Raw genomic sequence first — 27,433 nt, 5'->3', positions numbered from 1 at the left:
AAACCAGCCCACCGGGTACAGCTGAGTTAATGCTGGGGGAGGACACACAGAGGGATAGGCACAGGCCTCAAGTAGGCAGTGTCTGCATCTTGACGGGGTGGTAACCTGGGTCACCTGCACCACATCTGCAAGGTGGTCACCAAGCCGAGGCCAGGTCAGCGTGTTGGCCCAGAGATTGCACACTCTGAGCACATAGCTGACACAGAGCAGCACCAGAGTATGCACACACACACACACACACACACACACAGACACCACCACCATCACCACCACCATGCACATTCCCTTAGCCCTCGTGGACCAGGCAGGTCATAGGAACAGGAAGGAAAAGCCAGGAAGAGAAGCCCCCTCCTCCTCCTGCCATGCTCCTCTAGCATTCTCTATTGGTAATGGTTAGCACCATGCTCTCTATAAAAGACAAATGCTCAGTGTCCACTGTTGCAGGATTGGACTGAAGACTGAATTTGGAGCTGAGAGCTATACACTGATAACTAGCGCAAGGTTAGAAAGAACAATGCCACACCAGAGCTGAGAAAAAGTGACCCAGGAGGCAATTTCTCACAATAACTCAGTGAGTCTTATTATCCCCATGTTACAGATAAGGAAAATAAGGCACAGAGGGTTTAGTAACTTTCCTGAAGTCACATGGCTAGAAAGTGGGAAAGTAGAGGTTTTAACCCTGGAAATTAGGCTCTAGAATCTTTGATTTGTAACCACTATGTTATGATGCTCAAGGTTGTGGGATAATTAAGTAATGATAGCTAATGTTTATGGAGAATTTACTATATGTCCTACATTATGTTGAGTACTTTATATCCCTATTCTCTCTCTCTCTTTTTAAAGTTTTTATTTATTCATTCATAAGAGGCACACAGAGAGAGGCAGTGACACAGGCAGAGGGAGAAGCAGGTTCCCCACAAGGAGCCTGATATGAGACTTGATCCCAGGACCCCGGGATCATGACCTGAGCCAAAGGCAGATGCTCAACCACTGAGCCACCCAGGCGTCCCTATCTCTGTTCTCTTTAATCTCTCTCACATGCCTATGACACACTATGGCTAACCCCTCTCTTTTAGAGACAAGGAAATTAGAGCTTTTAGGGGTTTTATTACCTTGCCCAATGCTGCACAGCTTGTAAGTAGTTTTGTCTCCAGGTCTTCGGCTTCTAGCCTGAATACATACGTAACTATCTGGGTCTCTTTGTAGAAGGAGCCAGAGAGGAAAGAACACAGCAACCCAAATCATCAAAGGCAGCTTCAGGAGAGAGAGGCGGCCTATGCTGGACTTTAAGGTTTGGTAGGATTTGAATAAACAAAAGGTACAGAGGAGGTTTGCTTATTTGATGCACGCACAATTTTTAATAAATTTTTAGTGTACTTCCACACCTTTAAAAGTCTGGAGCTTTCACACAAAATCTGAATTTCGAGCTTCTAAAAATGTAGAGGATATGTCAACACTGAGTTACACAGCACCCATTCACTAGGGTCTAGTAGCAATAGGGCCCCTCAGATCTGCTGTGTCCTCACCAGTTTGCCACGCTCCCCGCCCCCCAACCATCCGCTGTCTCACACCCATCTGCTTCACTCATTTACATCACAGGGCTCCTGTGGGAAACTGAGACCACACGCAGAGGCAGAGATTCTTAGGCTGGGGAGAAAGCATGACGAAAGATAGGAAAGGAGAGATTATCATGTCACAGGCATGTGGGCACATACGTACATGTGTGTGTAGTCCAGCTAAAGAGGAGAAGAAGTAGAGGAGTAAGAAGTAAGTGACAGCACTGTCTGGAGCAGAATGGGGAGATGAGATGGGAGCTGAGCAGAGGAATAAAGGAATGGCAGTGAAGGATTTCAGCAGGGAGATGCTATGGAAGACTCCTCTCAGAGCTGTGAGCCTGGGGATATAACATTTCAAATGCTGAGTTGGGGAGACGTCTGGGTGGCTCAGTGGTTGAGTGTCTGCCTTCAGCTCAGGGTGATCCCGGGGTCCAGGATTGAGTCCTGCATTGGGCTCCCTGCATGGAGCCTGCTTCTCCCTCTGCCTGTGTCTCTCTGCCTCTCTCTCTCTCTCTCTCTCTCTCTCTCTCTCTCTGTGTGTGTGTCTCTCATAAATAAATAAATACTTTTTAAAAAATGAAATCTGAGTTGGGAGGAGAGATCATACAGGGGAGAAACAAGTGGGATAAGACTTGAGGGGACACTGTCCTGAACCACATGAAACACAATTAAGAGTCTTAGACCAGGAAGTATCCCCTTTCCTGCCTGGATTAGCCAGGAAATATTTAGCACCTTATCTGGCTTTATTTATGTAAGTAGTCCTAGGTATTGTAAATGGAGCAGGAAAAGGTTATGTTTGGGCTAGAGGGTGATGTGGGGAAAGAGATGATTTTTCGCTCCTAAATAGATGGGGAAGACTGAACAAGAGAGTGTTGGCAAATAGAGAAATGTCACAAAAAGAGTCTGCAACAACAGCCTTGAGCCATAAGTGTCTCTTTTCTCTTTTCCTTCTACACAATCTACACCTACTCCTTGTAAATGCCTATACACTTAATAAAAATAGTTTATGGTGAGAGCAGTTTGCATAGAGCAGGGCACCTAGCAGGTGCTCAATAAATACAAGTCTGAATCAAGACCAACATTTCAGTTTGCCAATCTGCATTTCTTTCAGGCCCGCAAAGACCAACTTCAGCAGTAATAGATTCAGTACTTTGAGGGCATTACTGCAGCTCAAGAGGAAGGAAACCACTAATGAGGAGAAACTGCAGTGAGAGGAATAGGATGAAAGAGTAACGCATATTTTTATTCCTACAGGAAATAATTGCCTAGAAATCGCATAAACTTTCCCAAGTTGAAAAAGAACACTGTACTTTAAATTCCTTCTAAATCCCACGATCTAGTGACCACATTTTTTACCCTGAGCTGAGACATGTGGCACAGTAAATACAATTACAACCAAAGTCAATATACTCTTCTTTCCATTGTGTATTTCCTCCCATCAGTGGGTTTCCAATGGTTAACGTCAGCATAGCATTGTAGTCCTTCAGCCCAAAGCATTTCAGTTATGAAGTCATGAATGATTTCTTCCAAGTTAAGAAAGAAGAGTATGATATAGTAGAATGAGTATTCATATAGCATACCAAGGATTCTAATACTAACCTTGCCAGGTATTGAGACTTTGGGCAAGTCACTTTACCTCTCTGGGCCTCAACATCTCCCTGTAAGAGATGAGATCCAAGAGCAACGGTGCCTAAATCGAGCTAAATAATGGAATCGCATGGGGCATCTGGGGAGGGGAGGCGGGGGAGCAGTGGGGGGCAGAATTTTAGAAACATGCATTTGGGCTCCCCAGCCTATTACTCAGAATATCTGGAAATAAAGCCAAAATCAGGCCCTTAGCAAAGAACTACAATATCTCAGTGGCTTATGTCAATAATACTTAGGTCACAAGTCTACAGGTGAGTAACCGGTCTTGGCAGGGCTCAGCTGCATGGCCCTGCTGATCTGGGCTGGCTCAGTCACATCTCGGGGTCAGCCAAGAGTTGCCTGATGAGGGCTGGCATCTGCTGGGGCAGTCCAGCTCTGCTGGGCATGCGTGCATGTTATCCTACTCCAGAGACCAATGTCTTACATCATGCATGTCTTCTCATGGCAACACCAGAGGTGCCAAGGAGCCAGCTTAACTTCACAACCTCATCTCAAGCCTTTCCTACCTCATGTCTGTGGAATATCCAACTGACCACAACAAAGTCTAGGCTAACATCGAAGGGGAAAATTATGTTTTTCCCATGGAAATTAGGAGGAAAGATGGAGCCTTGTGAAGAATAATCCAGTTGCCACAGGATTCCAGGAAACTGTATTATTATTATTTTTAATCCCCAGGTGACTTGGATGCACAGTCAGGAATAAATGATCCAAGGTATTTTCTGGTTCTATCATTCTAAGATGCTATAAATTGATAAAGAGAAAGTAAAATTGGGTTGAGAATAAGGTGATGGGGGGTGCAGAGAGAAACAAATACTTACCACCATCAAGCAAAAGCCATTACTGGTGGCACAGCAAGATGAGGGCCAGTGACTTGTGGAACATATGAGAGACTATCCTTCATGAGCATCTGTTTTCTTCCAAGCACTTCATATGAGCTTCCTCATTTTGTTCCTGACAAACTCCTACCAGTAAGCTGTTATGAGTTTCATCCTTTTTTTTCATCTTCTTTTAGACAAAGAAAATGGCCCAGAAAGATAAATTCTCTTGCTTCAGGTGACATAGCTCAAACATGGCAGCACTAGGATTCTAACCCTACTTGGGCTCCAGAGTCTCAACTCCTTTCACAGCAGCTATACTGCCTTTGCACAGGGTTACAGCAAGGACCTAGGTAAGCACTATCAAGTCTAGAGACTGAAAAACTCACTGAGAAGCTACTCCTCTGTAAAGTGGGTGTAACAGAACCTGCTTCGTAGGGTCTCCGTAGGAGTAAATGAGTCAAGGGTTGTAATGCTATGCATTGTGTATATACACAAAGTCTGGCACATGGTAAAGGCTAGTTAGGTGTTTGTTAAATAACTGTCTCATTTGGACATTGTCTTGAATATAGGATAGAGAATAGTGATTCTCAAAGTAGGTTCCACAGACCATATCCCACACTGACTGGGGTGGGGCCCAGCAACTTGCATGTCGACAAGTCCTCCAAAGGATTCTGATGCCTGCTGAAGTGTCCTAAGAATCTTGCTGTCCTCTGGCTCTTATTAGAAAGCCTAGTAAGTAAATATCAAAATAATGGTATTTGCCATTTATTGAATCCTCCAACATAGTAGGCACTACACTAGGCACTTTTAATCCTCCCAACAAATCGGGCAAATCACTATTATTACTCCCAGTTTGTAGATAAGAATATTGAGGTGTAGAGCTAGTAGATATAAATAGCAAACTGGCTGATCTAGAATTTGAACCCATTCTGTCTAAGCCAAGATTTCCACTCTTTAATCTCATACCACATGACTGAAAAAAGGCTGTTGGATACATCAGGAGTAGTTGTTAGACATAAAGCTCTGGTTTTGGGCACAAACCTGCCACCCATGAACACCCATCCTCCAGGGGCACTTGAGAAAGATAAACAGCAGTTGCTCTTTTCTGGGATTGGAAATCACACAGTGTCTCAATCTCGGCCTTGCTGGATGCTAGACTCTACCTGCCATAATCTCCTCAGATGAGCTTGACCCTTCCTGCCTCGGCTGCCTTCCCTAGACTCACTCTCTGTTTTCAGCCCTCAGATGTTCTGGATTCTCCCAGACATGCTGGTTTCTTTGGTGTCCAACTAGACCTGAGTTTCCTACAAACCCCTCCCACATCTCTGATCTCTTGCCTAGCCAGCCCTGCACATGCCCAGCAGAACACACCTGAATGGTTTCCTGACCTCTCAGGAAACACACACATTCCTACACATATTAAGAGTTTTGTAAGAGATTCATAGGGCCAGCTCATTTAGCAAATTTTAACACTGCACCATCTACACTGTTTGGGCCTTATCTTAAAACAGAAAATGAAATATCCTGGTTTTTAGTGAAGAGACCATCTCTTAAGGGTAGCTGCCAAATCCCTGAATGTGCTCTTCTTCGGGGACAGTGACATGAGATTAACTGTTTCTTGATTTCCTGCCATTTGCATCTGAGCTATTTCAGCTCTCACCTGGAGTGCCTTGATGCAGCTGTCTGGAGCACATAGTTATTTGCAAAGCGCCACTGCCAAATTCATGTGCCGGTGGAGAGGAATAAAGGAAACTTTGATCTCACCTGGGACAGAGGCCAGCTATGCTAGCCAAAGAAGCAGAAAACAGAAAGAGCAGGGCTCAATAGGGGCACCACCCACCCTCCAAAAGAGGCCACAGACAGAGGGAGGGAGACAGACAGAGAAAGCCTGTGCACATACGTCCTTGTCAGGAAGGGCTGGCAGTTCCGAGAAAGCCCCAGAGGAGAGAGCAGCTGCTTTTGTTTCCTTGGAGGCAGAGTCCAGTAGGGAGTGGGTAAGACAGGAGTCCGGGAGACAATTACTGGAAAGGCATTCCCTGGTGCTCTAATGAGGCAATTAAAGCCACTGAGGTTTCCACAGTCAGGGCAGGACAAGGCTCCGAAGACCCCAGCCCAACCCTCTCGTTTTACAGGAGACAACTGAGGCCCAGAGGAGGAAAGCGACTTGCCCAAAGTCACAGTGCCAATTAGGGCTGGGACCAGAACCAGGTGTTCCAACACCACGGAGCACTTCCTCTGCTGGAATCAAAACCCCACTGGTGGGAGGGCTGCATCTGAGGGCAAGTGGAAGGGAAAATGCTCCTGGCAGCAGTAGGGTCTTCACTCTCTGCAGCCTGGGTGGGTTTCTTTCAGGGGGCACAGTCCCGGTTGAGGAGGAGGCCCACTGCTGAAAAGAAGCCCGGATCAGGGTGGGGAGGGACAGAGGACCGAGTCAGGGCTGGGGGTGACATGGGGGGCTATGACGGCCTCCAGGAGGCTGTGACTTTTACCTGCCTGCCTGAGCCAGATCCTGTGTCATATTCCTGCCACCCTGAACAAAAATATGATGCATCTCTGCATCTCTAGGAAGCCCATTCCCAGGGCTCTCAGGGAGTCCTAAAAGGCAGACAGCCCTGAGATGCCATGAGTTTCCAATTCTGAAGGGCCCCCTAAGCCCAGAGGCCACCAAGCCTCCCAGTGTTTCCTTCGTTCTTAACAAGCCCAATAAATCCTCTAACAAAAGGCAGAAGAAAGAACCTGAAGAATGCGCCCTGCCTTTGCCTCCCTCCTCTGCCCCCCTCTTTCCCCACACACTTGTCCTCCTGAATTGCCTCTTTGTATGCCCATCTCCCAGAGCAGGCTCAGCAATTTGCATCTTTGCTGTTCTCCTTTTTGAAAATGACAGAAAAACATTCAGCAGCATGGAGCCTGCCCTAGCAGGGCTTCTGCCCACAGAAACAGAGGCTCGGAAGTCAACTTGACATTTAGCCAAATGGATCCCTCTCATCCCCTCACACATACCCAAAAGTAGACTGTAATAAAGAAGATTCTGAGAACCGAGAGTAGGGGACTAAAGGAGAAAAGGCATTTCCTCTCAGGATGCACAATTTGGTAAGTGTATCTGTGCACAAATTCTTGTGTGTGAGTCACTGGAGATGGTGGGGTTCAGGACATGCTACCCCCAAATATGGCACCTTGGCATGCTGAGTATTATAAACTGAGGGTGGTTCTGACCTCCTCCCCTGCCTCACCCCTTTTCCCTGAAACAGGTCACAAAACCCTCACTGAGAGGTGCCCTCCCTATACCTGGGAGAATGGAAGAATCTGAGCAAACAGGTCCTTGCTAAGTTCCCTACAGGTTACTAGTTTACTAGACTTACTCAGTAGTCCTTAACCTATCACAGTCCTCCACGATTGCCCACCTATCATCAAATCTAGCACAAAAATACCCAGGTTTAACTGTTTCCTTGTTCTTCATTTCCTTATGAAGTCTCCCGTGTCATACAAAACAAATCTGTATGCTTTCCTTCTGCTAATCTTTGTCAGTTTAATTTTCAGACCCAGCCAGGAACCTTAAGAGGTCAAAGAAAACCTATTCCTCCCCTACAGAGACCAATGGCAAGCCCTCAGTTGTGGGTTTTATGCCCCTTTCCCTAGCCTTTAAAAGGGAAAGAAGGGGAGCACCTAGGTGGCTCAGTGGTTGAGCATCTGCCTTTGGCTCAGGTCGTGACCCTGGTGTCCTGGGATCGAGTTCAGCATCAGACTACTCTCAAGGAGTCTGCTTCTCCCTCTGCTTGTGTCTCTGCCTCTCTCTGAATGTATATCATGAAAAAATAAAATCTTTTAATAAATAATAAAGGGGAAATAAGGAAGAGAACCATGTATCTCATGAACTGTGTGCTTTCTCACAGTTCCTTCTACAAGAGCCCAGCCTTCTCATGTTATAAACACAGCTGCTGTACACCAGAGGTTAAATACCCCACCCAAGAACACCTGTGATTCAACACCCATTCACTTTCCATATACCTGGTGACCCTATTTCTTGTTTTTTTTGTGTGTGTTGTTTTTTTTTTAAGTGCTGGATTTAGGGAAATGTAGCAAATACTGTCACCAAAGGCCTACATTTTCTTCCAATTAAAAATATATGCCAAAAGGGCCTCTGCTATTTGTCTTTTTTATCTAACATAGCCTCTAGCACTTTCTACTGTCAGTTATTTTGCTCACTATCCATTCACAGACAGAAGGGAGGAATTCACTAGAAGGGAGAAGCACTCCACTGCTGCACCAGGAGGCCCCCTCTGGTGGAACTGCAGCCTTTGTCCATGCTAATTAGGCAGGCAGGCAGGAAGAGGCAAGAGTATTGGGAGTGCGGCTGAAAGAACCGTGGCTCTTCACTTGGAGCTGTGTGGGAAATGCGGACAGATGTCAGTCCTGTGGGTACATTGGATGTTTTTTTAAAATGATAGTTTGTTCTTCAGGGTTCTCGAGCCCACCAGTGTCATGTTACATATAAAAAGGATGGCTCCCCAGAGGTTCAGGTGGAATCAGGCTTCCTCCTGTTTACAAATAGCAGTGAGCCCCACTGTCCAGTTCCTACCACCCGTCAGGCTTTGTCCTTACCCACCTCCTTCTGCTAAGCAAATCTGTATTTGTACTTGGGAGCAAGAACCCAGGGCATTATGGTGGCTGACACTAACAACCTAAGGATGGACCCTGGTATTGGGGTGTCACCTGGCCTGCTTTTCAAGATCTGTGGGAGATACTGGGAGCAAGATTGAGAGGAAGGTTAGAGAGATTTCCCACACAACCCTTCCCCGCCTTGCACACTCTCCCCCATCTGTACATCAATTGCAACAAAGGCACTATTCTAGTGGGGAATGTTAATGTGGATAACTGGGGAAGCTTTCTAGATTTTTAATTGTGGCAAGTGGGAGATGGTAGGGCCTGAGCCAGTGCTAAATTCTGATAGGACTTGACATTTCCAGATGCAAAATATTTTACATTTATATATTTTATATATGTGCATATATACATATATATGTGTGTGTTGTATATATATGTGCATATACATATATGCAAGCTAATTGTGTGTGTGTGTATCGGTATCTCTCTATATATACACAAGCTGATCGCTGTAGGACAGGGTAGACCTTCCACTGTCATATCATAAGGTTGAGCAGAATTCTATTCCTAGGCAATACTCCTGGACAAGGACAAGTTTCTTCTCACACAGATGATCACCCAGAAGGATGCTCACAGCTTCAAGTGAGGTAAATCTTGTCCTAAAATCTTAGTCTTTGATGGAGGGAGTATAACCAGGAAAACCTTTATTTTAAAACTTCCTTTGTTTTGTAAGCTATCGGGGCTATTTTGAAGAGAGTTTTAAGAATGTGGGGGCATGAAACAAGCTGCTTTAAAGTGGCCAGCAGGTGTTAGCTAGTGGGGACAGGGCATCTTACCTCTCCCTGTAGGGAGATAATAACTAGTTCTATTGTTGTAACTTTACAGAGATAAACATTTATTTAAGTGTATGGAGGTATCAGTATGGACAAAGATATTGGATTTTTATGAACTTCTAACATAGCACTTGGCACATGTACGTACTCAACTCATGTTTGTTTTAAGAATAAATGGTTGGGATTCTCAGCAACAGCAACTGGAAGCATTTATTCCAGGCAGAGGCAAGTAAGTTTGAAAACAGAGAGGAAAATGGATAGACCATGATGAATGCTACTGACGGGCAAGAGTGTAAGTCTATGTGAGGCATTCCTTTATGGGCCTGCAGAAACAATGGGGGCACATTTTAAGGGAGTAATCTTCTGCTCAGCTGAGGGAAAGAAGCTCAAATATTGGTGACTGTGGCCAGGTAAAATACAAGCCCAAACGTACATGCAAGCACATTTACACACACACACACACACACATCTATTTTTTTCAGGCTTCAAAGAGTGATTGTCCCTGAGTCCTACCTTTTCAAGGTAAAAAAAAAAAAAAAAGTACAAGTTCAACCTTGCCACAAATATATTTCAAATACATTAGGACAGCAATTTTGTTTCTTCAGGAATACTAAAGCTTCAGGATATCAAATTAGAAAAACCGTTAAATTATTTTAAATTGTATCTAGCACCGATTATGAAGGACTAATTGAAACTAAAGAGTCTAAAATGTCAAACCCGAAAGTGAGATGATGATGATGATGATGATGATGATGATAATAATAATAATAATAATAAAGTGAAAGTAAAAAGTGATTTTCAACTACTCTATAAATTATTTTCTTTCATCTCTAGACTGATGGGAACGTCTTTAAAAAGCCAAGAACCAGAATATCACCCCAAGACATCTGGTCCTCTCATCCTTTAGTGAAGTGCAGATGGAGACTCCTATGTGGTCTTGGTAAGAGGAATTGGTCACGCTCATTAGCCTGGGCAGATTTAGCTTTCAAATAATAAGCTAAATTGAGAACTACCAAGAGACCAACTCTTGCAAAAGCTGCACTGTAGCCTGAAGGGGGACATGCCAATTTTGGATTAATTAAAAAGGTTATTAAATTGTTCAGATGGCATGTTAATGAGCAATCTGCAGGGCACTCAGTCAAAAACACGCCTCCTAGCCTTAATTACAGGACCCTTATATTGAAAAGAATCTGGGCGAGCCCGCAAAGGAACTCAAAGTGCATCAGTCTTGAATATAATACGAGTATAGTCAAGCCAGGACAAATCCAATGAAGAAAGATGGTAGTTCAGCTGATACTATAAACTGTTTCAGAAGAGAGCTGGTGCTGATTCCAGCCAGCTCAGAGACCTGGAATTAATTAGAGATATAATAGATAATGTGCCTTCATAATACATTTTGGACCCAAGAGGTCCAAGTGCTTGGTATATTTTATTAACTCACATTTTCCCCAATTCCTGCTCATAAAATTAGAAGCCTGAAAGTATTGTTTCTATTTCATAAAGTTTAACTGAAGGTATAGATTTAGACATTGTAATGTCTACCATATACTTTAGAGTTTGAATGCTGGTACTTCTGCCCAGGTCAGTACTTCTCAAAGTATGGGCCACAAGGGAGCACTGAATAACACTCAGCCTGAGCTATGATTCCAGGTCCCCGCTTCAGTCCTTCTGGGTAAATCACCCATAATTCTGTAGGCTTTCATTTACATAAACCACCAAGGTTAATTTTCTAGTAAATTCCTAAGTCAGTTAGCAGTCACTATAATTTGGCATCATAAACTAAAAGTAGGCAGCTTCTAGAATTGACTGAAGAATATAATTAAATATTCTTCAAAGATAGCTGGCTGCCACACAGTGTTTGACAGGGACAAAAACCTCTTATGGTGTATGATCACTTGCAGATTACTGGAAATTCCACAAAATTCAGGAAGGATAACTTGTTTTCATGGCATCAAGAATTTTCTTGAGTTGATGATTTAAATAACTGTCATGATCTTTTTTGAATTTAAAATTTCTATTTGTTGGGGACACCTGGGTGGCTCAGTGGTTGAGCATCTGCCTTTGGCTCAGGTCTTGATCTCAGGGTCCTGGGATTGAGTCCTGCATCGGGCTCCCCACAGAGAGCCTGCTTCTCCCTCTGTCTGTGTCTCTCATGAATAAATAAATAAAATCTTTAAAAAATAAAAATAAAAAATAAAATTTCTATTTGTTTTTATCTTTCTCAAGTTGGTGTGTCGTGGGTTAACCCTATAGCACTCTTCCTATGCAGTAATGTTATCTTCTTTTTTTAATTATAAAGTGGACATGGGTGGAGTAAATGAACTATGGGTTTTTTGCACTCCCTTGTGTACAGTAAAGAATGATGGAGAGCCACTAGTCAAACCAAAGAATAATGGGAAAGCAGCTGAACAATAGCTTCAGAACTTTTTGATTATTTGTTATAACTAATACATGAAAAAAATTAAGGTAAGTCAGAAACCAATACTTTCTGCACTATTCTAAAGTTATACCTTTAGAACTAACTAACAACTTGGATAAATAAACATTTATTAAACCTTTATTTTGAGCAGGTACTATGCTGTGGGCTTTTTCAATTTAGGCTATTTCAATTAATCCCCTCAAATGAGGATTGCCAGATTTGTGTAAGTAACCAGTAAAATATTAATTTCACCTAGATGAGAAATAATTTTTTAGTATAAATATGTCTCAAATATTGCATGGGACATGCTAACACTAAAAGATTGTGTATTTGAAAATCAAATGTAACTTAGTGTCCTGCATTTTGTCCAGCAACCTTATCCCAAACAATTTTGTATTTTTACTAAGTAAAGCAAAAGAATTTGGTAAAATAGGGTCTGTTTTAAGTGCCAAATAACACTGATTAGTATTGGCTGTCTGAATGTTCTGAGACTATAAAGTCTGGGTTTCGTCAGGGACAATAATTGCCATGATGCCTGCCCTGGGTAAGGCACAAAGATTTACTGATACAGATGCTGAACTTCTGCTATCTTTGCCTGAGGGGCTTAAGTAGAACCTCTATCTTGCAAAGTCCTGCTACAAATGATCTATTGATTAGGTTACTCCCTTGTGTAAAATTTTGAATTCCTTTAATGCTTCCATTGCTCTTAAGATAAAGATAAAATAGAGTTCTTAATGTAGTTTTCAAGGTACTAGCTCTTGCCAGCTGCTACAGCATTGTCTTTGCCATGTACCCTCTCACTTTCTATGTTCCAGCCTCCCTGGTTTTGGTCAAGCTCCTCAAGCAGGTTTTTACCATTGCCTAGAAATCTCTTCCTCCTTTTCTTTTTTCTTTTTAGATTTTATTTATTTATTCATGAGAGAACAGAGAGAGAGGCAGAGACACAGGCAGAGGAAGAAGCAGGCTCCTTGCAGGGAGTCCGATGTGGGACTTGATCTCAGGACTCCAGGATCACACCCTGAGCCAAAGACAGACACTCAACCACTGAACGATCCCCTCTTCTTCCTTTTCTTTACCCAAATAATTTCTGCTCATTCTTTAGATCCCAGCTTACACATCTGTCATCAGATAAACTTTCTGGCATCCCAGAGAAGGTCAGGAGCTGTAGACTCATAGAAACTATCACAGTTTGTGAGAATTATTTGTGTCAATATTTGATTAATATATATCTTTATTCCCTGACCACTACAGAATTCTTGAAGGCAGGGTCAGCATTTGTTTTATTCACTGTTTTATCCACAGAATTAGTGTCTGCCATACACTGTGTTCGCATTATATATGTGTTGAATGAATGAATTTATTGGCTTAATGAGTTGTATATTATGAATAATCTTAGTGGTCCATTTAAAAAAGAAATTAATACCATTTTTTTTTCTTTCTCAGGCCATCATAACAAATTTAGGTGGAACTCTGGAATGCAATGAAAACAATAAGCATTGTTTTGCCAGTACAAAGCACAATTGCTCTTTAATTTATGTATTTGCCATCAGTATTTTTAAATGCTTCCTTAGAAAAACACTTCAGGGGGCACCTGGGTGGCTCAGTCGGTTGACTGTCTCACTCTTGGTTTCATTTCAAGTCATGATTTCAGGGTTGTGAGATCTAGCCTTGTGTCAGGCTCCATGCTCAGTGGGGTGTCTGCTTGAGATTCTCCCTCTCTGTCTCTCCCCCTGCTCCTCCCCACTGTTTGCCAGCAAGCTCTCTATCTCTCTCAAATAAATAAATGAATAAATAAAATATTTAAAAAGGAAAAAGAAAAAACCCTTTGGTGAAGAGTTTAATATAAATCAGAGATTTCTAAGGTATGTATGTTTCCTTTTTTTGTCATAATTTAACTATTAAAAATTTTGTTAAAATGCATTCTAACCACCATCCCTTGGGAAACATTTTATCTGGTTTATTCATCTGTAATGACTTTTTTTTAATATAGCAACTAGTATAGGTTGCAGTCCTCAGTTACTCCATCAAACAGTAATTTAGGTGTTTCTGTGAAGGTACTTTGTAGATATAATTAAAACTCCTGACCAACTGATGTCACATAAAATCTAAAAATATTGAAGATTTAATCCTGAATAATATGGGTAAAACTATTCAATTTTTTTTTTTTTTAAATCAGGGCTGAAGCTTCTCCCAAAAAGAGAAGAAATTCTGTCTGTGAACAGTCCCTTCAGCCCTTGCCAAGAGTTTCAGCCTGCCCATGTCCTTCCTATTCTATAGAGTATGGATGTGCTTAGCCAGCCTCCACATTTATGTAAGCCAATTCCTTGTAATAAACCCTTTATTTATAATATACATACACATGCACACATACATGCACTCTACTTATCTGGCTGAACATTGGCCAATACACTATTCATTGGTCCTCACAACCAGTTGTGTTCAAGCATATTAAATAACTAAATAGATACTAAAATGAATAGGATAGAGCTAAAAACATTGCTAATTGCAGAACTTTCATAGTGCAGGTCACTCTCTACCTCTGCCCATCTCAAACCAAGTACTATTGCAACAAAATAAAAAATATATATAATTTAATATATCTTTAAACAAAACTCACACTAACTAGTTTTTTAAATATTTAGTAGTAACAATACAGGAAAAAAATGTAGTGGCTGGATCTAGAGCTCATTTCAAGAAAAGCCTTATCTTCATTGGGGAGATATTTTGATATGCCAACTTAGAGTAGATATTGAGCTCTGAATGTAGATAGAACTTTCCTGTATGTGGGAAATGGAAAAACCATTATACTGGAGGATATAATAGAAGAAGAGGAGTTACGGGGAATGCAACAGGAAGACTAACTTTCACATCCTCTATGACCAAACTTTATTTCATCCCCTACTGCATTTCCTACTCATTAACAAAGTCACTAAACTCAGGTTCAAGTGAATTTTTTAAGAAACCAAGGAAGGAGCTGGGCTTCATATAAATTGATAAGGCAGCATGGTAGTTCAGCAGAAGGAAAAGGAAGGTGGGGTAGGGGAGAGACAGAGAGAAGGGAGAGAGAAAAAGAGGTGGTAGAGAAGAAAGGGAGAGGGAGAAGGAGAGGAAGGGAGTAGGAAGAAGACAGAGGGAAGGAGGAAGAATATGCAGGAAGAAGTAAGCCCACTCCCTTCAACCCCACCACTACCCCACTCCCCGACCCCACACAACCACTCCCAGCCACATGTGGAGGGCTACGAATGCTCCCTGGCCACAGAAGTGTGATTCTTGGGAAGTTTATCCAGATCTCCTAGGGGGAATGAGGAGGATACCGTTAAACCAAAGTTACCTAAATATGATGTCATCATTTCCTTCTATTACATACTTACGCATTTTCAGGAAGCTGAAAATTTTACCTAATTGGCCTAGTGTTAAATTGTTAATAGGTCATTGTAAATTCCCCTAAGGCAGCAGCCAAAGATCAAATTGGCTAATTAGCAATAAAATATTTCAAATATTGTTAAAATTCATAGCAGGTTGTCAGAAGGGCAAATTCTGCATTTCTCCAGCATACACATTCAGATTTCACAACTTGTGTCTTCATATGCTTAAAAAATAAATATTTACAAACCATTAAATACACTGAAAATTTCCTACTTTGGTGCAAACTCTTGGAAACTGTTGCCTGTTAAGTTTTCCTGGTTAATATTTATCAAAAGAAGCAAAAAAGAGTCTTCTTTCTTCTAACAGTTGTGGCTACATTCACTGGAATTTTCCAAATGAGTTTTCTCTTACCTGGTTCCCTTCCCAGCTTTGTATATGGTGTGGCTTGGAGACAAGGTAAAGAATAGACAAATACATTCCTATCTGTGATTCCTGGCAGCGTTTCGTTGTTGTTTTGTTTTGTTTGGGTGTCTATTCAGTCCAATTCAAGTAATATTTATGATTCAGACTCTATGCTATGTGATAGCAACACAGAGATGAATATATAGCTCCTGTGCTCTGTGAATTCGACATCTAAATAATTAAATGCCAGTCATGCAAAGCAGTATAATAGAGGCAGAGAATGGTGGAAAGAGTAGTTGCTCAATCTAGGGTGGGTTGGAGGTCAGGGAAAGTTTCATAGAGGTAGCCTCATAAGATGATAGAATTTGAACTCAATAAATTAGAAACTTAAAAGTACAGGTGCATTTCAACTAATACTAAAAGGCCAGGGATGGGAAACACAAGGAAACCTTAAACTGGAGAATATTAACAGAAAACTAACTGCTATTTAAGCTCAATAACAGTCATGAGGAATGGGAAATAGAATGAATAAACAAGAAATGGATAAAGCACCTTAGTCTTTCAGGTGGCTAATAATTTTAAAACTTCTATTATGAAAAGACATAGCACTGTACAATCAACTGTAGGTCTCAGGGACAGCTAGAGGGCTTGAAAGTCAGTGTAGGAAAAATGAGTGAGAACCTAGTATGTGTGCCTTGAGAGAACAGCAATTCTGTGCTATTCTTAGACCTAAACCAGTGTTGTCGCACCTAGCACTGCTGTTCTCTGCTGCATTCCCACACATAGAAGGTGCTCAATAAATAATAATAATAAGAGCTATTATTTACTGGATTCAGCTTTCTATGTGTCAGGACTGATTTCTCTTGATATTATAAAATCTGGCTAGGTAAAAAAAAAAAAAAAAGTCTTGAACTAGAAGTCTTATAGAGAATTTACATTCCTAGAACTTATATTCAACATGCAAGTACACAGTCTCTGTGGGCCGCTTCCTCCACTGTCATGGTTTTAACTATAACATAGTTGAAATAATCTTCAAATGATGATATCCCAAGCTAACAGGAATATCACTTATTAGCTCTGTTTTTCAACAATTTATGCAAGACCAAGATGATGAAAATAAAATTGATTTCATTGACAATGGCAACCCGTATTATGTGGGCTTTGAATGGAGGATTTTGTAGGTCTTGTTATAGAGCATCAAGTTTTCATTTAGTACATAGAAATCAAATCATAAACATTTTAGTATCCTATCAGTAACTGTTTCTTTCCCTTTCTCCTCATGCCACCCTCTGAAACTAGACATATACAAAAAACTAAGTGACCTAAATCATGTTAGAAACCTTGCAAATGGAAGTAAACATGACAGGACATGGACATATAAAACATTTTCTACTTTGACACTGACCTTGCAAAGAAAACAGCACATTTTGAATGATAAAAGCAGGTGAGAATATGTTTACTAAAGTAAGTCAGTTGAACATACCTCTGGCCAACACCTATCTATTTACAAACCACCATCTCTTATAATTGCTTTCCTTAGCACCCTAGAGCCCATAATCTGGAATCCAAATTTAGGAAAATAGCTCAAAGGAGGTATTTTTTTTTAAATAACAACAAAAATAAATAAAACAAAAAAAACCCTAAACTTTTAACTCAAATTATGAGTTAAAAAGGGTTACTTGCTCTTCCTATGGAAGCTCCTAAGAAACAAATTTCACAAAATATAAATTAATGGAGAGGAGAAAACAAGAGAAAGAAATGGAGGGAGTGGAGGGGCTTATCCAAAGCCCCACAGCAAGAGAATGATGCGGGAAGGATTTAAACTCAGGTGTGCGTGTTGAATAAGGGTAGAGAAAAAAAAGCAAAGGATTTTATTTATTTATTTATTTATTTATTTATTTATTTATTTATTTGACAGAGAGAAAGAGAGCATAAGCAGGCAGAGATGCAGGCAGAGGGAGACAGAGAAACAGGCTCTCTGCTGAGCAGAGAGCCCAATTCAGGGCTTGATCCCAGGACCCTGAGATCATGACCTGAGCCAAAGGCAGACACTTAACTGGCTGAGCCACCCACACATCCCACAAAGGACTTTTGAAAACTGAGCAACTTGACATCTCGGTTAGGTAGCAACCTCAGTTTGAATCATTTCTCTTCTCAGGCCTTTTTCTCAAAACACTTGTAAGAAACACCAAGCAAAGAGTTACTTTTGCCTCCTCCCTCCCTCCCCCCTTTCTCCCTCCTTATCTTTCTTTTCTTTCTTTCCTGTTCTTTTCTTTTCCTTTGTTTTCCAATTTCTGACATAGGTACTGTTGGGAAAGAAATAGCTTTAAAATGAAGCTATATAAAATACCAAAGGAAGTAACAAAAGAAACCTAATGACCTATAAGCCAAAAAAATAATTTCTAAAAAGCTGCTGACTTCACTAAAACTTGTTGCTTGACATCTATTCAAGTGTATTCAGCAGAACACTAGTCCTATAGATGATGTGCATGAACGCTACACACAAGGACATACACGCACGATTCTGTTGGCAAAGAAGTTTGGGAAACACTTTTGATTATAGCTCTTCCCACATTCCTATTGGTGGTTTGTTAACATTGGACCTTTTGAACTTTTTGAACTTTAACTCAGGGTTTCCCGAACTTACTTGACCATGGGCCTTTCCAGAACATATATATGGTTTTGGCTATTTTTTGTTTTCAGAAAACCTATTAAGCTATGGAAACTATGGGTTTGCAGAACACCTTAAAAAGCACTGTTACAGCTTGCATGTCATCACATATACAGTCTGATTTGATGAGCATATAAAGGTCCCTACTGACCCCTGTTATCATGCCTAAAATGACAATCGTTCTTTATTTTTTTTTTTTAATTTATTTATGATAGTCACACAGAGAGAGAGAGAGAGAGGCAGAGACACAGGCAGAGGGAGAAGCAGGCTCCATGCACCGGGAGCCCGACGTGGGATTCGATCCCAGGTCTCCAGGATCCCGCCATGGGCCAAAGGCAGGCGCCAAACCGCTGCGCCACCCAGGGATCCCGACAATCGTTCTTTAGAGGCTGTTGGCCTTTAATAGACAAATGTCCAAGGAATCAGAGCCAAGAGATACCAACTGGTTAGTGCAACCAACTGATCAACAGGAATCCTAATTAGGCCTAGAGCTGCCTAAATGCTGTCTGTTTCAAATGAAGAGAAGGGGATGGCTGAGGGCAGAGGTGAACACAGACTCTGCTGCTATTAGTTCATCTGCAAACTATGGATTTTCTTACCATAAATATTGCTGTAATTTATCCTTTCCACTGCTCCCAATCTAGCTCAGATTTTTGTTACCCCACACCTCTCTTCCAGGCTCTTTACATTATCCATCATGTACATACCCACCAAATAGACTCCCCTAAATACCGCCCTTATCCTCTCTTGAAGAATCTTGAATGATTCCTTTGCCTGTCAAGTCACTATCTATACTCCGGCCTTCAACATCCTTCAAAGCAAAACTATCCATTAGTTTTCATTGGTCCCTGTTCCTTTCACTGCAGTTTCTTCAGTCTGCTCTGTGAGTTCTAGGCTCTTGCTACCTTCTTTTTTCTCTTTATTTTCTTCTTTCTTTCTTTTACCTACTATCCACATTGCATTCACTTTCAAGTTCTACTTCCCCCAGAAGGCTTTTAGTAACTTCACCCAACACTGATATGTTTCCTGTACCCAGAATTGAGGGTGTTATTAAACGTATTTAGCACTAGCTTGTATAATTTTATTTTGTTCTCCATTATAATTGTGTGTGCTTGGTTCCCTCTTACCACCATTTGCTTCTAAATACAAGTCTCTTAAGAGAGTAAACCTTGTCATAATCTTAATTTGTATTCCCTACCACATTTATCATGAATAAAGAACACAGGAAACACTTCCTCAATTATTGACTGGAATGGAAACAAAATGATAATCACAAATGAATACCATGCAGGTATTAAAGACTGCCAGATAGGAAATTTTCTTGATAATACTTTATTTGCATTAATTTTAATATATTCTGTACCATAAGTAGCAAAATTACATGCCATTATATGATTTTACAATTCAGACCTTTCAGACTAACTTCTCCCAAATGAACTCAAATATCTCTTTTCACTAAGAAGGTAAGAAAAAAAAAAAAAAGAATGAAGTATGGCTCATAGGTTTCATCCCTCCAAATTCCAGGGATGTGTGGCAGACAGACTAGGATGGCCCCCAATCATCCATGACTCTTGATATTCATATCCCTGTGTAATCCTTTTCCCTTGAGTACAGGTGGGACCTGTGACTTTTTAAAAAATAAACTATAGCACAGCAATGGGATGCCACTTTCATGATTCTGTTATGAAGATGGTAACTTTTGTCCTGTTAGTTGACTTTTTTTTTTTTTTTTCCTTCTCAGCTTGCATGCTTTGATGAAGCAAGTAGCCATTTGGGTGACACTCACATTGAAAATAACAGTAAGCTAGGAACTGAAGGGTTATTTCCAATAACCCTTCAGAAACAGAATTCTGCCAACAATGTGAGTCTTTAAATGAGACCCAGCTCTGACCAACACCTTGATGGCTGCCCATGAAAGACCCTGATTCACCTGAGCTGTGACCAGGTCCCTGACACACGGAAACTCTGAAATGACAAATTTGTGTTGTTTTTAGTCACTAAGTTTGTTATAACTTGTTATGCAGCAATGGATGAACATGATCAAATTTTAAATTATATCTGTGTGACTCTTTAAGATGTATCTGTCAAAAGACTTTAAAGATATATCTGTAAAAAAAAACCAGCTTTGTGATTCAAATATTGAGTATGGAATCCTACACATCATGGAAGCTTATGCTGGGCAGATTAAAAATGTCTTCCATATCTAGTCATAAATTTAACCAAGGAGGGTGCCTGGGTAGCTTAGTCAGTTGAGTGTATGATTCTTGATTTTAGCTCAGGTCATGATCTCAGAGCTGTGAGACTGAGCCCTGTGTCAGGCTCTGCACTGGGTGTGGAGCCTGCTTTAGATTCTCTCTCCCTGTTCTTCCCTTCTTCCCCCCTCTAAAATAAATACATAAATAAAAATAAATAAAATAAAATAAATTTAACCAAGGAATCAAAAGATTTATATACTAAAAACTTCAAGACATTAAGGAAAGAAACTGAAGAAAAGACAAATAAATGGAAAGATATTCCATGCTCATAGATTGAAATAATTAATATCATTAAAATGGCCATACTGCCCAATGCAATCTACAGACGTAATGCAAATCCTATCAAAATTCCAATAGCGTCCTTCACAGAAATAGAATAAAAAATACTGAAATGTATATAGAAATTCAAGATCCCAAATAGCTGAAGCAATCTTGAGAAGAAAGAACAAAGTTGGAGGCATCCCCTTCCCTGATTTCAACCTCTACTACAAAGCAATAGTAGTTAAAACAGTATGGTATTGGCTTCAAAACAGACACACAGATCAATGGGACAGAATTAAGGTTCCAGAAATAAACCCACACATATTGGTCAATTAATTTATGACAAAGGAATGAAGAATATATAATAGGAAAAGAACAGTATCTTCAATCAATGGTGATGGGAAAAATTGTACAGCCACATGTAAGACAATGAAACTAGACCATTATCTTACACCATACACAAAAATTAATTCAAATGGATTTAAGACTTGAACTTAAGACCTGGAACCATAAAACCTCTAGAAGAACATATGGGTGGTAAGCTCCTTGACATACATCTTGGTGATGATTTTTTAAATCTGACACCAAAAGTAAAAGCAATGAAAGCAAAAATAAATAAGTAGGATAGCATCAAACTAAAAAGATTCTGCAGAGCAAAGGAAAACATTAAATAAAAAGACAATCTACAGGGACGCCTGGGTGGCTCAGTGGTTGAGCCTCTGCCTTTGGCTCAGAGTGTGATCCTGGAGTCCTGGGATTGAGTCCTACATCAGGCTCCCTGCATGGAGCCTGCTTCTCTCTCTGCCTGTGTCTCTACCTCTCTCTTTCTCTTGGTATCTCTCATGAATAAATAAATAAAATTTTTTAAAAAAAGACAATCTACTGAACGGGAAAAATATTTACAAATCACACATCTGGTAAGAGATTAATATCTAAAACACATAGAAAACTCAAGAGGAAAAAAAACAAAAACAAAAACAAAACAAAAACCCACAAGCAATCTAATTTAAAAAATGGCCAGAAAATCAGAACATAATTTTTTCCAAAAAAGACATACAGATGGACAAGAGGTACATAAAAAGGTCTTCAACATCATTAATTATCAGGGAAATGCAAATAAAAACCACAATGAGATATCACTTCATATCTGTTAGAACGGCTAGCATCAAAAAGACAAGAAATAAAAAATGTTGGCCAGGATATGGAGAAAAAAGAACACTGATGCACTACTGGTAGGACAGTATGGAGATCCCTCACAAAATTAATAATGGAACTATACAATCCAGCAACTCTACTTCTGGGTGTTTATGTGAAGAAAATGAAAATACTACTCAAAAATATATATGTACCTCCATGTTCATTGCAGCTTTATCTATAACAGCCAAGGTATGGAAACAATCTAAGTGTCCATTAATGGATGAATGGATAAAGAAATTATGATACACACATAAACAGAGGATATTCAGTCCTAAAAAAGAATGAAATCTTGCTACAACATGGAGGGACCTTGAGGGCATTATGCTATGTGAAATAAGTCAGGGAAATACTGTATGATCTCTCTCTTATATTTGGAATATTAAAAACAATGACAACAACAACAAAGATCATAGATACAAAGAAAGGATTGGTGGTTGTCAGAAGTGGGGGATGGAGAAATGGGTGAAGGGGTAAAAAGTAATAATAATCATTAATGTCTTATGTAATACTGGGTAGAAGCTTGAAAGTATAGACACCATCATTAAGAAATCACATTGTTTAAAACCTTGGCCACAGTGTTCAGAAAGTAAGGTCTAAAATAGGCTAGGGACTTGGTCACTTTAAGAGTGTGTTAGATGATTCTGTCAAAGTCCACACGTTTTTGTTTTTGTTTTTGTTTTTAAGTTCACACGTTTTTAAAGGGGCTAAAGCTACATATAACACAAAGGCAAGCATTTAATGACTAAGTTAAAGAACTGTATTTCATGTACATTAATTAGTAAACATCTACTAGCTGGATATTTGATGGGCAAGACAACAGCAGGGATAGAGAAGCTACTGAGTAGAAAATTGCTAATTAGAAAAAAAAAACAATGTGACTTTTTTACAGATTCACATTTTGAATCACTACAAAATTGGCTCTTTGGGTTGGTTTAGTTTGTTACCATTTGGCAGTTGGAAGAACCCACAGAATCTTTGAATCTTTTTTTTAGAAATTTTCAATTCATTTGGTAAAACAGTGGTTCCTAGACTTCTGGATTTCAAGAACCAGAAAAAAAATTTTTTTTTTTTTAATTTAGTTGGCTGAGTAGATGGACTAAGTATACTGTCCCAGAGTGTAAACTTCATTTTGCCAAGTTAGAACATTTAAAAAAATAAATCACCATGGGTTGCCATCATCATTTCATAAAGGACAATTCAACTATAAGTGGTCACTTTGTAATCTCAAAATAAAGAACAGAACTTTAGTTTTAATAAATCTACCTTTAAGAAAAATTTACTCTATTGATCACATTTCTCTTTTCCTTGTAGATTATCACAGTATTTGGGAACCCTCGGCTAAAGAGATGTCTTTACAAAGCGAGAGCTAAGAGACTTTTAACTAAGACTGCCTAGAATACCTCCAAGGAGGTTCAACTCATTTAGGAAATTCAAGGTGATTTTTTTTTTAAATAAGTTTCTGATATATAAGTGACAATACCTGAAGATAAGCAAGATGTTTACCAAAGTACGTATGCTTCTTTAAGTCTTATTTTGAAGTACATTCAGACCTTTTAAAATGCAATGATTAGGGGGCGCCTGGGTGGCTCAGAGGTTGAGTATCTGTCTTTGGCTCAGGGCACGATTCCCAGGTCCTGGCGGGTCTGGGATTGAGTCCCATATCGGGCTCCCCACAGGGATCCTGCTTCTCCCTCTGCCTATCTCTGCCTCTCTCTGTGTGTCTCTCATGAATAAATAAATACAATCTTTAAAAAAAAATAAAATGCAGTGATTATCAGACTCAAATATTTTAATAAAATTTCTCCCCATTCCCCCAATGACAGAGGGGATAGAAATGTTGGTTGTATAGAAATTTTCACTGACTTTGTTATCTTCCTCAAGGAAGACAGGTTCTGTGACCCAGAAGCGCCAACCCAGCCACCACTGTGCCCAGGTAGCAGCCCTTTTGAATCAAGGTATGGAAGCTCAAAGGAAATAACTTCTGGAGGCCTCCACATCCAAGTGTAAAATGTTGAGTGAGGGCAAACAACACATCCACATTTGACACCCCTCCCCAAGGCACAAATTTAGGCCCTCAGAGAACCTACAAGTCCCCAAAGGACAGGAGACTCTGGGGTGAACTCTGATGGCAGAAGTTCCTTATGGCTGGATGGGTATCTCAGCACATGATCCCCAGATATGTCAGTGAATGTGCAGACTGCTCAGCCACCAATGTTGACGGGACTTCGAATTATATCACAGAACTTAATTGGAAAAAGCTCAACCATCCCATGGATTTAGCTCCTTCCTGTTTCTTTGGAGGTGACCTCTCACAGTGCCTACCTGCTCTCTCAGAAACCTTCGGGAACTGAAACGAAAGGAAGCACGCAGACATCTGTTGTGGAAAAGAGCAGTACCTGAGACGAATGTCAGGGCCAGAATTAAGCTGATTGGCACACATTAAAATGCAACATAATGGTGTATTTGTCGAGGTGGCCCTCTCCTGCAGTTGGCACACGAGGAATAATGATGGCTTACTGACAGAAGCAGGGACTCAGCCGCTTGATAACATTGTCAAGCTGATGGTTTGAAGTGGCCCCAACATCGCCTGCATTTGGCTGGAAACAGCAGCCATTCACTGTCTCAGGCAGGGTGCTGAAAAACAGACCCACAGCCCTAAACAACGCTGTCCATTTTGAAAGGCTTGAGTAAAAGCAGTCTCTGCCATAATTTCCATTGTCATTCTTCCCCCACTGTTTATATAATATGGTCAGGAGTGGGACTGTAAACTAATATTACATTCAGGAGCCTCAAACAACAAACACCAGCGCTGGGTTTTCCGGGGAGAGGATTACCAAGCTTCCTACAGTGGCAGGCTCGCCATGGCACACACAGCCACCTGCCTTATTAAAGCCGTCCTTTCCTGGGAAAAGAACATTGCCACAGAAATAATGCATTAATTTGGCATTTCCTTCGGTCTCACTCAGCACGCAGTGTGCTTCTCTAAGCATGAAAACAGCACATCTTCACAGAAACATTTCTAAAATGATGTGCCTACTCATAGAAAAGATCAATTTGAATAGATTGAGTCCCCAAGAGGGCAATTCAATACAAAAAGTTCTCAAGTAAAGTTAAGACAGATTGTCCAACCAGTTTTCGAGCCCAGCACAGACCTTTACCCTTGCCCGTATTTTAGCTTATAGACCCCCTCTTTCTCTTTCCTTCTCTTGCAATGTATATATACACACACAGACACACTTATTTTAGCTCTCTGTATACTGAGAACAAAGCTCTTGCTATGTCAGCATAAAAGCTGTTGCTGTTGAAGTGAGAAAAAAAAAAGTGTGCTCTAATATAGGGAATGGAAACATAAAGTTATTGAATGTGACTTTTGCCTGAGAGGCTGTATTTGGGTTGTTGAAAGTTAGAAAAAGAGAGATGAAATAGGATTATAAGGGGAGGGTGTAGGGATTGGGAGAGAAAGGGAGTGACAAAGATTGGCTGATTAAAATGCTAGCTAGTGGGTACTGTGTTGAAAACTCAGATTTGAGAGGTGAAAGGCCAGACCCGGTGCAGAACAGCCAAAATGGAATTAGAGCTTTAACGTACAATTAGCAGACTGAGGGCCAGAAGCTACACGTTGCAACAAGGAAGTGACAATTATAAACAGCTCAGGAAAGGATGGAAATCCAGAAGTGATAATGTGCTGCTGAGAAGGGAGAATGGAACTCCCTGGATCAAGTACAAGAGGACAAACACACAACCCACCAAAACTAGGGCACATTAAATGAAAAATCTGATAGCTGTGTGTGGCTTTTTTTCCCCCCTTCTTCTTTTGTTTTCATTCTTAGGGCAAGTATTGTTGCCACTGAATTTACCAGGTTGGTTTTTGCCTGGCAGCCGCCTCAGATACGTAACCGGTAAGAAAGCAGAGAGCCAAAATTCCTCTAAGACATAATTCGTGTATTCTCTGCATGTGTGTAAATTATGATACCACAGACACTGCACTTACTATTGCCGTCCTCCATCTTCTGAGACAGGCCTGAGAACAGTTTATCCCATGTAACTTTGATGCTTTCAACAACTGGACCCATGGCTGGGTAACTCAATAAGTAAGAGTCCCATATTAACAAGCAAAGAATAGGAAACAGTTGTTTCCAAACATGGCTGCCTAGTAGAACCACCTGGACAGGTTGTTAAAATTCCCTACTCCAGTGTTGTAGATCTTGATCTTGGTAATCATTCTACAATGTATATGTATATCAAGTCATCTTGGTGTATGCTTTAAATATATTCGATTATATTTGCCAATTGTTCCTCATTAAATTAAAAAAAAGATTTAAAAAATCAGCAACAACAACACACACAGACACAAACACACAAAATTTCCCATTCCAAGACTGTATGCCAGACCAATTAAATGAGAATTTCTGGGGTGAGATATAAGCATTCTTTTTAAGTATGAGAAGTACCAGAACTGAGAAAAATCTCTGCAGCCCAGTGGACTTTGATGAGTTCCACACCCCTAAGACATAAATGGCACTCCAACCCTATCCTGTCCAATCTCTCAAATATTGGCCAATAGATCTTGAAAGCTCAAGTGTTAATGTGGACAGCTCAGCCTCAATCCATTCCCCCCTCTGGCAGAGCCACTCCTAAATACCGAGAGAGTTAAGGCTTGATGACAGAGAAGGCCAATGGCGGTGGCTCCAAGATGTTAAGAAGCAGATTCAGCTTGCAGAAGAAATTTCATCCCTGCAACAGACATGAGCTCTAGGCCCTCCCACTTCACCCCCTATACATATCCCCTCAATACTATGACAAGTATCATTTTAGGGCCCAAAACCATCTTAGGGCTCAATTTTATGGGTTGACAAACCGAAATGGGACAATTACCAATGGTTTTATGCCCTCTGGGATTTTGCTGTAGGTTTAACATTGCCAGTTAGTGAAAGTAACCTAACATTCAAGGTTTGCTCTGACCCCACCGGCTTGTTCTTTATTCTTAGGGACCAAAATCAGAATGTTTTAGTTTTAGACTCATTATCCTTTACAGCTCAGCACTCAAGGACTCTATTAACTCTGAGCAGAAAGCAATTTCCAAAATTCCCTTCTTGTTTTTCTTTTCTTTTTTTTTTTTTTTTGTAAATATCAATTGAAGCCATAAAGGCTGACTGAGCTCTTTGTTAATCCAATCACACAAACGATACTAGGTATATAATACCTTCTATATTGTTACATATTTGCCACATCATGCACTATAAAATCCTTTTCTACAGTAAATTTTTATGCCTCCATTCTTTATCAGGTGATTTTGTTAGTCCTGACTTTAAATCTGATTTCTGACTCAAAACTCCACAACCTTAAAAAGCTCCTTAACATAATTCCCTCTACACCATTCTCCTTGTTTCTTAATTCTTGTAATTC

General features: G+C 40.4%; 1 long non-coding RNA gene across 18 annotated transcripts in view; it reads left to right on the top strand.

Moving 5' to 3' along the window:
• LOC140602922 (uncharacterized) overlaps positions 1-26,267 on the top strand; it is an 86,776-nt gene extending 60,509 nt beyond the window's left edge. For 8 of the 18 annotated variants that reach the window (XR_012005925.1, XR_012005919.1, XR_012005922.1 and 5 more), the window contains 8 exons: positions 4,216-4,371; positions 6,906-7,111; positions 9,195-9,270; positions 9,509-9,596; positions 10,291-10,396; positions 11,810-11,922; positions 23,339-23,462; positions 23,909-26,267. This is a non-coding gene — a long non-coding RNA (uncharacterized lncRNA). The remainder of the gene's footprint in view (positions 1-4,215; positions 4,372-6,905; positions 7,112-9,194; positions 9,271-9,508; positions 9,597-10,290; positions 10,397-11,809; positions 11,923-23,338; positions 23,463-23,908) is intronic. The other 10 variants (XR_012005915.1, XR_012005906.1, XR_012005912.1 and 7 more) reach the window with 9 other exon arrangements.
• Positions 26,268-27,433: the final 1,166 nt, after the last annotated feature.

This window comes from Canis lupus, chromosome 13, assembly GCF_048164855.1.
Source record: "Canis lupus baileyi chromosome 13, mCanLup2.hap1, whole genome shotgun sequence".
NCBI classification, from domain to species: Eukaryota; Metazoa; Chordata; class Mammalia; order Carnivora; family Canidae; genus Canis; species Canis lupus.
The sequence above is the reverse complement of the archived record's forward strand: the minus strand, read 5'-3'. Positions and strand labels throughout refer to the sequence as shown.